We start from the raw sequence: 15,311 nt of genomic DNA on the forward strand, positions 1-15,311 counted from the left end.
CTTCTGACTGTATTTTGAAGGCATTTTTCCTTTTGAAGACACGCACACAAGGAGTCACGCGGTAATGAGAACCACTTCATCCTCCGACCCTGCCAAAGCAAAGGAGTCTCCAGGGTTACCAGCCTAGGACCATGGCCTTGAAACTTTTCTGACCATGTCCCACATTAAGAAATACATTCTAAATAGCAACCGAGGACTTGAGTACTCACTCATTCATGCACACACACACACGCACACGCACACACATGCTTACACAAATACCCTCACATTGCAGCAAATAAGAATTGAAAGTTTAAAAAAAAAAAAAAGAATTGAAAAGTTTCACAACACGACACTTATCTTTACTATATAACAGGCTGTAAACTGAGTCTGTTCTATGCCGCTGGACTACAATGGTGGTGGGAGAAACGAAGTCACGTGGGCGGACTCAGGATGCGCCTTTTGGGAGTTGAACTGACAGGACTGGAAACGGATGGGTGACGGTACATTCCAAAGTTCTCAAAAATGCTCATACTTCAATTCCTCAACTTTTGTTCAGCCCTACAAAGAAGTCCCTTCGGCACATCGATACTATGGGGTGATCTAGTCTTGATCTCTTTGCCACCACAATAAATAAACCACGCTTTCTCGGTCCAGTCTCTCTGCTGCTCTAAGCAGAACAAAAAACAGGAAGATTTTCCCCATTTACGCAGCCCTCAGGATATTTAAGTGACTGCAATCTTTTAGGTAGCCAGTGCGGGCTATAATGCAGCACTGCGCGCTTGTGAAAACTTGACAGTTTGAACTTAAAAATCCTTACCTTTTAACTTACTCACTTTAGGTCAAACAGGGGGAAAAAATGCTGACAATTCACATTACAACCAACCTGACGAGTCGACTATTTTAGGTAGTTATAAACTGGCTTTAAACACACAAATCTTTGCTTAAATATTAAGCCAAAATATATTTCAATGATCAGGTCAAACAGGTTCACACACCAGAGGATTTAGACTCAAAATAGGACAAATTCAAGTAGAAAAACAGGCTTCTCTGCATCTATGGCTCTCAGAATAAAAGCAGCAAACACATGACAGAATGAAAATATAAAAAGTGTTCTCATTGCCGCTCCTGTGCTCTGCGTGCCTGGACCCTTACTACACAGCCAGGGACACCTGCAGGCTACAGACTAGGCAAGCTCCCAAACCTCATAACACCACGGCTGTTCCAGGAGGAAGGTAGCGTGCGTGATTCCAGCGTAAATCAAGGGGGAAAAAAAGGCATTAACGTTAAGTTGCATTAAATTCAGATTCCCAGAATTTCGAGCCTCCCTTCATTTCTAGTAAGCACGCTCCTACGTACCGCTACTCCACTGTGGCTCTCAAGAAGGAGCGTGATAACAGAGTCAGGGGCCCCAAGGCGGTCTACACCCAGCTGCGTGGCTGATCAACTCACTTCCAGGCCTCAGTTTCCTCAACTGTAAAAAAAAAAAAAGGTGTTAGAGTCCATTCCTAAGGTCCTTTCTATGCCCAACATTTTGTATTTCTACAAGTTTTTCAATTGTTTCTCCAGGACGTTAGCAGATGCTAAAATAAAGAAACACACTTAGACTGAGAGGAGATATGAAGTCACCTGTTAGGTTTCGGTCTTTGTGTGGAAAAATAAAAAAGACTGCTTTTATTAAAAAACTAAGTAAAAAGAGAAAGCAAGAAGCTGGAACCCATGTGAATCATGTAAAAGAACATTTTAAACACAGGGAAAGACCTCAAGCCACGGCGACCAGGGCACTGCAGCCATCTGCCACACCACAAAGTCAGGACGAGCATTTCCAACTGAGATTCTCCAAGAGCATGTGGCAGGGTGCCAACCGGAAGGAGTGCAGATTCTTCCCCAAGCCAAGGGGAAAGTAAAAGCCACTTTGCAAACACGTAGTCGCTGCTCTGAGAGGCTCAGAAGTCTCAGTTCAGTCCCGTCCTACCTCAGTCGTGAGGGACGCCTATGCCTCTTTATAATAAAACACATTCAAAAGCTTCTAACACTAAAATACTAAAGAAACCACACATAAATGAAGACAAAACGGTCCATTTCTAGGTCAAGTGATATAAATAAAATGTTTAAAGTTCCGGGATATCCCCACTTTGGGAGAGTCAATGCATTTCCTTTTCTATGTAAGTTGCCAAAGAATCACTGGGATGATCTGGTCTTTTGTTCACCCCTTAAATATTTAAAACTTCCACCCTAATAAGCACCTAGTGTCTGCTTCCTCTGAGAAAATCTCCTTTAAGCAAGTACCATGTGGTTCTAAAATCACCCCTAGGAAAAAGGGAATGATTTTTATCAGTAACCCCATCCTTCCAGTAACCACGCAAGTCATTTAGGTTCAAAACATTGCGTGTGAGAAAATTACTGCTTAAATAGTAGGCGCATCGGGTCCATGGCTGAAGTGCTTAAACTAAAAGTATTTCTAAATAAGCGTTCAGATTTAGTTGGAATCATATTTGCCACCTGGCATAGGGCACCTTCAAGTGAAAGCTTCTTCGAGGCGCTGACCTCTACCACGTAACGACCTGCACTGTAAACGCCTCCCTTCCCGCGTGACTTGTGATTTGATCATGCATGAATTCACCTCAGTTGCTCTTAAACTTGTTTATACTGTATCCTGTATAAAGTCACAAATCACTCATCCACAGCAACCAGCTGGATAAATACTCTCCAAGTCATCTTAATGATAAAAACTATTGAAAAATTGTGTGGGAGATTTGAAGATAAGAGGGAAATAATAAATTACAAAGCAGTAGCTTATATAAAATGTAACCTTTCGATTACATAATGAGACTGCACAATTAGATAAGCAAATCAAGATTTTATTGATAAATTCAAACTATATATCAAACCATGCATATCAAAGATATCTAAGGGCCGGGACCCAAGCAAATTCGACACTCAATTCCTGATGCACTCCATCCATAGTTATCGGTCCCCTACTATGTGTCTGTGAGCTATACACACGATGCAGGACCAGCCAGCGGTGGAAGAGGGCCCTCCTCCCCCATCCCCTCCCCCCAGCCCCACCCCCCACCCACGTGGGTGCTGTGCAGAAGCAGCGTCAGCAAAGAGGGAGAGTCTGTGGAAAGTAGGTGGGCTTCGAAACTAAAGGACCTCCGTTCAAGTCACGACTCAATCGTGTCCCTCTGGACAAACCACTTCATCTTGCGGAGCCACGAGTTCTTCACCCAAGAAAATGTCAGGTGTCTCAGAAGTTCAACGTCCACATGCGGTGGTGGTGGTGTTGTTTTTAAGCATTTGTACGAAGGAAAAAAAAAAACACCCATAAAACTAGCGTCTGTATACGTTATATGTAATGTATTAGAGAACAATGGCCAGATCATCAGTTAAAAAGTGTTTGTGCAGGTAGAGGCATTAGCCATTGTCTAAGGGAGAGGACAAGCAATTGCAAATCAAAGCAGGTTAACAGACTTCAGGGTGTCCGTTACATACGATAAAACCAGTAAAGTCTATTTCCTAGGTAACGAGACCCCTAATTATATAGAGAGTGACAGTTTTATTCCGCTTTGAACCTAATCTTGTTTTAAGATTTCACTGCTCAGAGGCTATCATATTTCTACATATTAGCCAATTAACAAGAATTACAGAGCACCAACACCAGCACTGTCTTAGGTGTTTTGAGAGTTGTTTTTTGTTTTTTGTTTTTTGTTTTTTTAAGGCAGAATAAAAGAAAACTAGGACTTAGACCACGGGAATTTGACCACGGGAAATCATTATAAATCATTGAGGGGGAAAAAAAAAAAGAGCTGGAATTACAAGAAATAACTTCGTAAGAAAAGCTGGAAAAAATGAATTAGAATGGAGGTGGTGCATTTAAAAATGTTCACTATCGAATTCTCATGTTTCCACATGTTTACAAGTTTTCATTAATATGTTGGAAATAAAAGAAAGATAAATTACATTTGATAAATTTCTCCGACAAAGGAACACACTGATGACCGGGAGACGGGACACACATGATGAAAAGTGAGGGAAAAGCCTGGACCTAATAACTTTTTATTTTGCTTTGTTTTATTCCTTAGCAATATGGAAATCTTCACGACTTCCAATATCTTTGGAAACCATATGAAACCAAATCCACGACACTACCCGAGGCCTCTCTAAGAGCTGGTTCACGGCACCCTAATCCTATAAATTATCCTTATCTACTAACTCCATAGAGACATCATTTGACTATATTTACAACTAAGGCCCGATCTCAAATTTCAGCTATTAAAATGCCATATATTCTGCAAAAATAGTTTACCATAAAAATTAAGAGGACAGTGAATAGCTTTTTATAGAATGAGAAAAATCCTATTAAATGATAACCGTTAGCAAGGAGAAGCTTGGTAAGCTTTAGACTGTAATAACCACAAAATTTGGATTTCAACACTGTACGCTATATTTTTTCCAATTTAATAGAAGAGCATAACGGCTGTCATTAAGTAAAGGCTAAAGGCAATGTGTATCTTACGCTAACAACGTGGTAACTTAAATATACGTGTAAATGAGACGACCGGGTACTTATCCACAACCCAAGCAAAGCAATTAGAGGACTTTGGACCATTCCGCCATAAACCAATTTATAGCCGAAGCAATAATATTTTCAGTTGGCAAAAGAACATATATTTTAGTACCAGAATATTTACTGAATAGCTTATGTAGCATTTAGGCTGCGTATAAAATGGGCTATTAAAAAAAAAAGTAAGAGAGCCTGTATACGGAAAAAGCATCCTTCTCCCTCCGCAAAAAAAAAAAAAATCTCAAACCCCTTCAAAAGTCAAAACTAAGAGATAGAAGTGAGACAAGGGAAATAAAAAGATGATATTGAGAACCTAAAAATAAGAAGAATGAAAAATACATAAGGAGAATATTAGAAAGTGAGCATCAGGCAATAACCTGAGCAACGGGAAAATGTCCCCAGAACGACCACGTGACACGGCCACCGGAGGCGCCGGCTTTGCTCCTTACCTGCCTGGCTACCTCCTCTTTCGGCCGACTGTCTAACATGCTTCAACACTCATTTCTTCAACCCCACTTCTGCCTGGTTTATAAATGCTACAGGGTCTCATCGGGCCTCAACAGTAAGTGAAAGAGGCTATTTTTAAAAAAAAAAAAACAAACAAACCATGATTTCAGGGTCCCATGAAAACTCTACCCTGCCCTCCGCGCACCATGCCTCAGCTACGCTTTTTTCTTTCACAGACTACAAAAGCCTGTGAGCGAGTGTGAGGCATCCAATCAAAACCGTATGAAGAGATCAAGAGCAAAAACCTGGTTTTTCCTTTGATCAGGGTTGGGAATAGGAAGTAGAAAGGTTTCTAAAGTAACCGAGGCCACCAGACCTTCAAGGGACAAAGATGGGAAAGCAAAGTCCCAAAAAGGTGCGACTGGGAAGTACGATGCGCCCAGCAAACACACGGCCAGTGCAGAGACTATTGCTCTTAAAGGAGTGATAAATGTAAAAGTTAGCAGCACAGGCTCTCAGAGCAGAGAAACACATGAGGGCTCTGATTAGTCTGTCAAAAATTAACCCTGTCCAAACGACAGTGGGACGTTCTGGAAGGCTGCCCACAGCCCACCGTGTCCACGGGAGCTCGGGCGGCAGTGACGCAGGCTCGGCCCTGGATAAAGATGCATGTCGGATAAGAAGATGAGCCTGATTTACGGGAAAGCAACAGGAACCAGTGACCTTGGAGTGAGTGGCTATGGTGCCAGTGCCCCTGGCACACACACTTATTGAAATGGAAACAAAGTCCAGGTTGGCAACATGTTTTTTTTTTCTTTAAAAAAAAATAAGGCAGCCAAGGAGATCAGAGTACAGAGAGGCTCCTCCCAGAGACTAAGGGGGGTGGCCCAGAGCACTCTCTGAGCCCAAGACCCGGGGTACAGAGAGGGGCACAGAGAGTCTGGGGCACAGAGTCCTGAGGTGCAGAGAGTCCGGGCGCCAAAGAGCCCGCGGTGAGCTCTGCAGCGTGAGGAGCTGCCACCATTAGGTTGCTCCCCACAGAAACCCTGGCTTGCCTACTTGCTGCTGTATCAAAGATTCTGTTTCAGATACCTGTGAGATTTCATCAACGTACAACGCCCTAAAGTTAGGCAGCATCTGCCAATCAAAGATTTACAATTACTCGTGGAAGTATGAAATCATATTTTTTTTTAAATTTCTTTTTAATGCTGTAAGCAGACATCAGCAATGAAATGCAATGATCCCTACTGTATAATTCCAAAGATGTCTCGGAAGTTGGGGAAATAAAGCAACTCAAAATGTCCCCAGATAATTATTATTTCGCATATCCGTTTTCAGACACTTGGCCAGTAAGAGACAATGGCTGTCGAATCCAGTAGAGCACAGCATTATGTGACATTCCATCAGTTTGACGCGACTCTTTAAACGAATCGCTGTATCAGGAGGTGTGACCTTCGCGTAGAAGCGGTCATCTAGATGAATGGAACGAAGGGGAAATAAAACGATTCGTATTTTAAATATTCCCACACGTTCACTGACAGGCCCCCCTTCAAAACGAGAAGCCGAATGTCCATCCTGATAAGGGCGGGCTGGGCTCAGGGGCACGCTGCGAGCCAACGGGATGTGGCCTAAGTGATGCGAGGTGGCTTCTGAGGCTCGCTGCAGAAAGGACAGCTTCCTCCTCGCTCTCTCTCCTGGGTCGCCACTTCCAGGCGAGGCAGCACCGTGCCAGGACAAGGACCAGCCCTGGCAGAGGCCCCCCCTTATGGAAAGGAACTGAGGCCTCCGTCTCTGCCTCCCAGTAGCCAGCACCTCCTAGGCCGCCTTGTGAGTAAGCCGCCTGCAAGGCACAGCCTGCCACCTCTCCGATGCCTTCAGAGGACTGTGGCCTGGGTTGAAACCCTAAATCCAACCCTAAGAGAGACCCTAAACCACAACTGGGTTGAAACCCTAAATCCAACCCTAAGAGAGACCCTAAACCACAGGCTGAGCTGCTCCCGCATTTCTGACCCATGGGAACTGTGAGAGACAATAAGCCAATGAATTTTGGGGATAATTTATTTCGCATAAACAAGTAACAAAATGGCAAACCCAGAAAAGATCCAAAGACAGAAGAAACCCTGGTGTACGATAAAGATATTAACACTGTGGCGGGGGGCGGGGGGCGGCGGGAGGCGTGAATTAACGCATGATTTTAAAATAACTAGCCACAATTCGGAGGGGAAAAAAGATTCTTCGGGAATGCAAACATGGCATGAATCGAGACATGCCTAGGCTATTCTGAGTAAAACGCAAAGAGGTAGAGAAATATTCCATAAGATAAAAAAGAAAAGAAAATGAAAGATGAAACTGTTTTACTTTGGCAACAGCTTCTAATGAAAGATTTGAAACAGAACAAAACAATCTCAATATTCTTGATTTATACCACACATAAAGAAGAAATGGTCCTTCCCCATTTGACACTTAAAACCTAAACAAGACAGAGAATGGAACCGGCATGAACCGTGCTGCGTGGAGGAGGGGCTGACCCAGTTAACGGGGGCGAGGCCAAGGTTTGCTCCTTCCCAATACAGTCTCATGCTCTACAGAATGAGCTAGCCGGGCGCATTCCCCTTGCCAGTGTAAGACTTCCGGACGCAGGCAGTTCAAACTGAGCCTACACTGCCCACCACTGCAATTCACACACTGGCTTTCCTTTTTTTTAAACCGCTTTACTGTGGTATGACTGACATATGAAAAGCCTGTGCACCACGTGATGTTTGAAGATAAGTGTACACGCATGAAACGATCACCACAATCAAAGCCGTGAGCTACCCGTCACCTCCGAAAGTTTCCTCCCGCCCTCTTTTAATCCCATAACTTTTGAAAATAGTGTTTAATTCTACAGCCTCAGCCGGGGGCGGGGGGAAGCAGTTCTGTTTTAGATACAATGTAGGACTGAGCCGATGAGTAAAAGTGTCTGCTGGGAGCCACAGTGGAAAACGGGCGGATGCCAAGGGGGGAGTCGAGGAAGAACCTCCTGGAGACCGGAGAGCAAAGACGCCCCGGCAGTGACGAGTGTGTCTAGAGCCTGGATCTTAGGTTCTAGCGCTGTTCTTCACAAGGGCCCAGGCTCTTTGGAGAAAGGCTTCAGTCCAGGGCTGGGACACGGAGGGTGGACCATGAGCCCGGAGCAGCTCGCTACGCCGCCAAGTGAAGAAATTCTCAGAAGAATGATGAAAGCACATCAAAAGGACACGAGCCCATTTGAAGGTGTTCTTACCAGCAAAATATGTGGAAATTTGGTCGCCTGAATAATTAACATCAGTAATGATTATAAAGCATGGAAAAATACCTTAGGATTTGCTCAGTTTCTGAAAGTGGGTAATATTAAAGAATGGGGATTTATACTCAAAAGGTAAGGTAGGTAATGCTGATTTGATTTAGTGTAATACCATGAAAGTATTTTATCAACTGATGTTTAGTAACCTGCAAAATATTATTTTCAGACAAGTTTCTCTGGAGATGATTCTCAGGTGTATGTTAAAAACGAAGCTCTCTTGCAGGTACATTTTTTTTTTTTTCCAATTCATCAAGTATCCTTCCACATAATTTCCAAAGCATAATTGTTGAGCTGAGTAAATAAAGCTTTCCACTATTCTTTGATTATTATATCTGTATATACAATTGTTAAATAAATTTGGGATCAAGTAAGAAAATGGCAAGTTTGTGAATTCAAACTATTTAAAAGGTACAACGTTTTAATTATCGTCAGTCCCAGTAGACAGTGGTTGGGCCCCTGTGGGTTTGTCAGCAGAAGCCGATGTTGAATATAGGTTGGTCTAAAGGGTGCTGGGAGGAGCAGACTAACGATTACCAAAAAGAGAATTGAGTTGGCATCTCTTCCTTCAGTATTTATTCCTTTTTAGGTCAATAAACACTTACTGAGTACCTGCTACTGCCAGGCATCATAGCAGTTTCTATACTGCAAGAATGAAGACATATCCGTGTATCTATATAGATACTGAACATTAAACATGGTCCTTCTGAATTACTCTAGCCTTGTGCTGAGGTTAAGAAGGCCATAAAAATAACATGAAGACAGATTTTACAGAAGAGAGAGGCCACTGCGGATGTTATGGAAAGACAAACTGCACAGAATTCTACATTGTCTGGTCACAGAAAGACTCTGTCATCCAAACGGCTGCCCCAAGGTCCAGGTGGCAGTTAGCCAAAGTGCCCTCTCCTGAGAAAATACAAATCACAACTGCTTCCGGCTTGAAATCTGCCAGTAATTCCCCATTTCCTAGAGCGTGATATCGAGCTCCTTAGATTTAGCATGCACAGCTACGTAGAGTCAGGTCCAGCTCCGTCCCTAGTCTCATCGTATCTGCTCTCGCATTAGCATATCACGCTCCAGCCAAACCCAGCTACGTGCGCTTCCTGGAACACGTCATGCTTCTCCTCGTCTCTGGGGCCTCATTCACCCTCTTCTGGTCTTCACCACTCTTCCATCTTTCTTTGTCTTGGCCAACTCATTCATGCCTCAGGTTTGCTTAGCGGTCACTCCACAGGGAAGTGCACCCTGACTCGCCCAGTCGCAATTGGATGCCCCTCCTACGAGTTCCCGTAGAATCCTATGCTTCCTCTAGCAGAGCATTTATGACACCGGATTTTCTCATCCTGTATCACTGCCAAAAACTTAGTGCTAAAAATAATTTTCGTTTTGCCTATCTTCCTGTCCGTGTAAACGTGGTACATTATATTCAGCATGTAATGGATGCTGCGGAAGCTCGGACAGGGAAAGGCGCTGCCCAGCACACGTGTGAGCAGGTGCACGCACGTCTCTGGCTACCTCCATCTCTCACCTGACGCTTTCACTTGGCAGACGAAGACCTTTATGATGAAAGTGGTTTTTTAAAAAATTATATATACATATATATATACACACACACCTATATATAATATATGTATATAGGTAGATAGACAGATAGATATTGAACTTCATATTGAACTTCAAGATGTTGATCTTGGGGGTGCTTTTTCCTTCAATAAATCACAGTGCAGCACTCTGTCTAAAGACAGTAAAGATGCATACGGAGAATCGAGTGATTTTTTCATAACCCGTTCAACTATTAGGCATTAGAACTTTTTAATTAACTGCTAACTTTTTGGAAGTGTTCAGCTTGTTTCTCCTTAAAAGTGATGTTTTTCAACCTGCACCCCGATCCCTAGGAGGCCACAGGGCCAAGGGCGTTGGCACTGAGGCAGCAGAGCCCTGAGCCCCGACTCCCTGCTTCCGTCAGAGCCACTCTGCTGTTATCTGTTATTGCTTTTTTCCTTAATAATAGAATTTCTAAAAGGATTTTTCTTGAATCAGAGTTCACTATATTAAAATAAGAAGAACAAACAAAAAGGTTAAAAAAAACACTGCCTTAAAGAATCAGTGGAGTATGGAGGCTCGCACTATATAATTCGAGTCCTAATGTTTCATATTTCTTGTTTAGATTAAATTCATCTCAGTCAGGTTTATAGCCCTTATTCGTGCTAAAATGAGAAATGCCATTTGAATGCAGAAATATCCAGGTGGAGAGAAAACAGCGCGGGTTTTGAGAAGTATAGTTATATTCCAATGCAGCAGTTTCTAAATTTAGCGTGTAATGTTTAATGGCATTATTTACATACCAATCTTCGAGTTAATGGCTCATAACGGAGACTACCAAAATAAGCTAATCGAACCGCAGAAGAGCCCACCGTAAATGCCCGCTGCCGCTATGTTTTATGTACTGTAAACAAATATCTCACTTCAATCATTTTTTAGTAAAAAAAAAATCACCTTAAATGGAAAAATTCACCCAACTCACATTTAATTAGCTATTTTAGCTACTTGCCAGTGAAGAAACAAAAAGGAAACGGGGTAACCGAAACCAGGGGGTGCTCATCACCCAGCATCTAGAAGCCCAGTGGAGAGAGTTCCATCTGCTGGCGAACACGCCCAGGAGGGATAAGCAGAAACGGGGTTCCCTCCAACAGAATCCTCCGGCCGTCCTACGCACGACGCACCATGGCGTTGGCACTGTGCAACACCTGCAACCCTCTCCTAGCTCTAGAACTTAAGTCAGGTGAAGCCGAAACTGTATAATTATTCATACGATCTGCAGAGTGGGGAAGCAGCCAGCTGGAAGATGCCACTGCGGGTTTACAACGCCTGACACTCGAACCCACAGTGGCATCTTCCAGCTCCAAACCCCTCTGGCATGGACCGGCCACAGCCTCGCTGGGCACCAGGGCTGTCAGTTACCTTGTCATGGCCGAGGCCCTTCCCCCAGCTAGACTGTAGGTCCCTAAAGGGAACAACCATGTCCCACTGGTCTCCGTATCCTAAAGGTCTTGGAATTTAGCTACGCATCTGCAGGTGATAACTGTTCCTTGACGACCTGTTCCACTTCAGACGTGGTTTACATTAACACCTGCTTGCAATGTTCACGGAGAGAGAGGATGGCATGGTTGTGTCAGACACCCCATTCCGCGAGATGCCAGCCAGGACCGTACGGGAGAAACTGAGTAGCCAGAGCAGGCCACTCTGCGCCCTCCCCGCCCAACGCGCCCGATGGCACCGCCATGCCTGTGCCATTCCCAAAGACCCACCCGCCCGCACCGTTTAGCATTGTGCCCTATGTCCTCCTGCCACTCCGTCGAAACGAGGAATCGGAAAGCTTGGGTTCAAGTCCTACTACGCCAGTGATGGGAAATTCGTTTCATCTGTCTAAGCGGACGACCGCTGAGGTTCCTCGCCACAACTCTGAGTCTAACCTCCGGCCCCGATGGTTCGCATCAGAAACCCACGGAATGGCACCTTCCCCCCACAAGTGGACTCCTCTGCCTTCCACGACATGTCCCATGCCATCTTCGTCACCTCTGCTCTGAGACCACTCCTGACTCCGGCTGCCAGGGTAACATACTCAATGACACGTTCCAATTTCTTGTCTGATCTTTGCTTCGAACCTGTGTGCATTGAGCAAACACACGCTTGGGAAAACTTCTAATACATTCCTGCTTTCGGCATCAAAAAAAAGAACCCCATTTGGAAATAAGCAGCAGTAATAATAAATAAAACTAAATTATGTTCATACTGGTCACCAAAAGGTTGTTTTCGACTTAATCAACAGCTCAGTGGCCCTGAGAATAATTCCCTGATCTTTTCGATTTTGTAAGAAACTTATTTTTATTGTCTCATCAACATCAAATGATATTAGGGAACATCACAATGGTAGTTACAGTAAATGGCTTAAAAAGAAAATCCAGTAACAATTTCAATAGATTTTAGGGAATATATGAGCGAGATAAAAATATATGAGCCATACAGAAGTTCAAAGCAACTTAAATTAATATCTATCAGTTCTGAATAATGAAGCTTTTGAGAACCTAATGTAGCTTTGTTCTGCAAAATGACTAAGCATATCGCCCAAGGACCTTTCCCTCGCTCATTTATCCAATTAATTAAAAAAGAAAGGCAGCAACTGCACCTTTTCATACACGTCTAGCAAAAAGAACCATCATAAAATCACAGATGAGGGGGCAGCTTTAGAAGTAACATGTACATAACGATCTTCCAGGAAATATTTAAAATGCTATTTCCCCTTGGCCAAAATCACGGCCATATTTTGCTACATTTGGGGTGTTAACTTCAGTACAAATATTAAAGTTACATAAAATTTTATGAGTAACAGTCTCTTTTTAAAGAGACTGATGGGCCACTCAAAAAATCAATCAAAAAAAGTACTCTTCCGCAAATTATCGAATCTATAAACTCTGAAAATAGCATGAACTGGGGGAAAAAAAAGAAGAACATGTGTAAAAAACAACTGTATTGTGAAACTAATAAAATATCAAGTTCGGTCTAGTAAAGAATATTCATTTTGTATGGTCAAAATTATTATACCACTATCTCAATATTACAATAAAATTATTATTCTAATTACCTTAACTAACCCCTACATTAACCTTATTTTTATCCCATTTTAAACGGCATAAACAGATAAGAGTATGTGAGTCAACCTCCCAACCTCACACGGTTCGTAGTAGCAGAGCTGAGTCCAGAGGGTCTGACCCCGTGGTCTGTGCACGCGAGCACTGCGCTCCACGGCCTCCCAGTGTCCATCACCAGTCCCAATAAACAGAGCAGGAAGAGTTCCCGATTTCGTAAGTGCTACTACGGCATGCAGATGCGACGCTCAGAGGGTGTTCTGAGTACTCAATGAACTCCACCCGCTACAGATGAGCTCAACGCTCAAGTCTCGTGAATGTCTAGTAAATTTTCGAATGGGCAAGGGGCACGAAAGGAAGAAAAGCACAAATCTATAAGATCGATTAACAGAAAAATGTGATCAGAGTCGTCGTCGTATACCTGTACTATCCTGCTGTCCCCGGCCCTCTGCACTGCCTCTTAGAACCTGAAGGTTCGCTGCCAAACAAAAGGGAGCCACGCGACGTGTGTGTTCCAGAACCCTGGGCCCTTCTGCAACGCCCCTCCCACGCGGATCGCCGGGTCTTTGAACACGCAGAGGGGAGCTAAGCCACCTCGACTGCATGTACAACGTGTAGACCTGGAAATGCCACCAAATCGGCGTGGCCTTTCAAGTGTAACACTTTCTACAGTCATTTAGTTAATACTAGAAAAACATTTTACAGTATTATAAGCATAAGCTTCACATGTGATACTTTCAGCAAATAGAAAAGACGGAACTACTTAAAAATCAACCTCATTTTTAAGACAAAAACGGCAATTAATCTTAAACTACTACTCTTAGTTATGTTATCTATGAAACGTCCGTAACCATTCTAGTATGCCCTACTTTTCAAATACAAACTGATGTCCCCCGACCCGTCACCTCCCGCAATTCGGTAGAACCCACTGGTGTGGCTGATTCTCCCGCCAGTTCACCCATATTGGTTTTCTGGAGAACAAAAGCAAGTGTGCCACAGAGGGGCGACAAGAGCCCCCACCCCCACCCCTGCCACCAACCCCAAGGCGCTGTTCCCAGCCCTGTGCCTCCTAACCAGCCAGACCTCTCGGTCCGAGACACTGCAAGCCAAGGTAGTAATTAGGTAGCCGATATCATCTCAAAGGTCAGTTTTGTATGAGGGCAAATGTAGTCTTCTATTTTCAGATTCAATCATATATTAAATATGATCTGAAAGTAAAAGATATGCAAATCAATGCAAAGAAGATGGCGAACTTTCCCCAACAGAGAATCACACTTCAGATAAATCGCCACTCCCAATTTTTTTTATCCCATAATCTAGTAGCGATCAATGAGACTATAATCTTTCCCTTTGATTTCTTTGACGAAGTATTTTCAATAGAAGCCGATCAGAAAATACTTTTTTCTCAGACTTTTTTCCCCCTGCATCTCTCCCAGCAGAAGAGAAAAAATTCGCAGGACAAATGGCTTCGAAATCCCCCAGGCTCCTTTGTGCAAGCCTGCTGCCTTTAAGCCCTGAGGATGAGGAGGAAAAAGAGATGGCGGAAACAAACTGAGAGACCCAACATCTAGCTGATGGACAAATTCTGTCTTTAAAACAGGCTGTGGTCCCTATCAACTCTGAGTTCAGCTCCCATCTCTTTAATGCAAAGCACGAAACAGCACAGTTACGGCACCGCAGAGACAGAACAGTGGAACGTGGACGAGGCGACCCAATGAGATACCTCACCTGGCACCGAGAAAATGCGTAAGCCCAGTGAATGTATAACGTCCTGACTCACTTCAGGAAAAACTTTGGAACACAGTGTCTTTAGTCTTCTGGGTACTAAACACATTCTGCTCCACTGACTGGAAGAAATCTTAGGAAAAGATGCCCTCGGGCAGAGAGCGGACGGACCGCGCTTACAGTCACAGAGAAGCAAGCAAGACGAGAAAGCGTGTGGGGAAGGAAGGCTGACAGACGACATACACAAAAAGGATGTGCCTTGGCTTTTTACGGGGGGAGGAACGTAAGGGGCAACACGAGGGATGAAACAGCGAACAGCAGGAGGGTCAGAGGAGCCTTGAGGGTGGTCAACACCCCAAACGAGACGGGAGGGAGACGAACTCAAGTGGGAAAAAGACAAAACCCCAGCCCTCTCCCTTACTGACGGAGACACAACGGGATCCGACGCCAGAAACGACGGTGCCTTCACCGAATTCGGGAACACGCGCACACGCACACGCACACGCACACAAACGCACACACGCACACGCACACGTATACACACACGCACACACACGCACGCATGACCTCAGAGCAAAGGCACGTTATTTCACAATATTAGGGAAAAATCAAGAAGAAAACGGCCATG

At 44.0% G+C, this 15,311-nt stretch overlaps 1 protein-coding gene across 11 annotated transcripts in view; it reads right to left on the reverse strand.

The window, feature by feature from the left end:
- The window catches only part of IMMP2L (inner mitochondrial membrane peptidase subunit 2), a 690,748-nt gene that overhangs the window by 658,880 nt on the left and 16,557 nt on the right, over positions 1-15,311 (reverse strand). For 10 of the 11 annotated variants that reach the window (XM_023537465.1, XM_023537460.1, XM_023537462.1 and 7 more), the window contains one exon: positions 1,339-1,453. The exons of the other annotated variant lie outside the window; for it this stretch is intronic. The gene's annotated coding sequence lies outside the window, so the exon portion shown is untranslated. The remainder of the gene's footprint in view (positions 1-1,338; positions 1,454-15,311) is intronic. 11 annotated transcript variants of the gene reach the window in all.

Source organism: Pteropus vampyrus, unplaced genomic scaffold (assembly GCF_000151845.1).
Source record: "Pteropus vampyrus isolate Shadow unplaced genomic scaffold, Pvam_2.0 Scaffold192, whole genome shotgun sequence".
Lineage (NCBI taxonomy): Eukaryota > Metazoa > Chordata > Mammalia > Chiroptera > Pteropodidae > Pteropus > Pteropus vampyrus.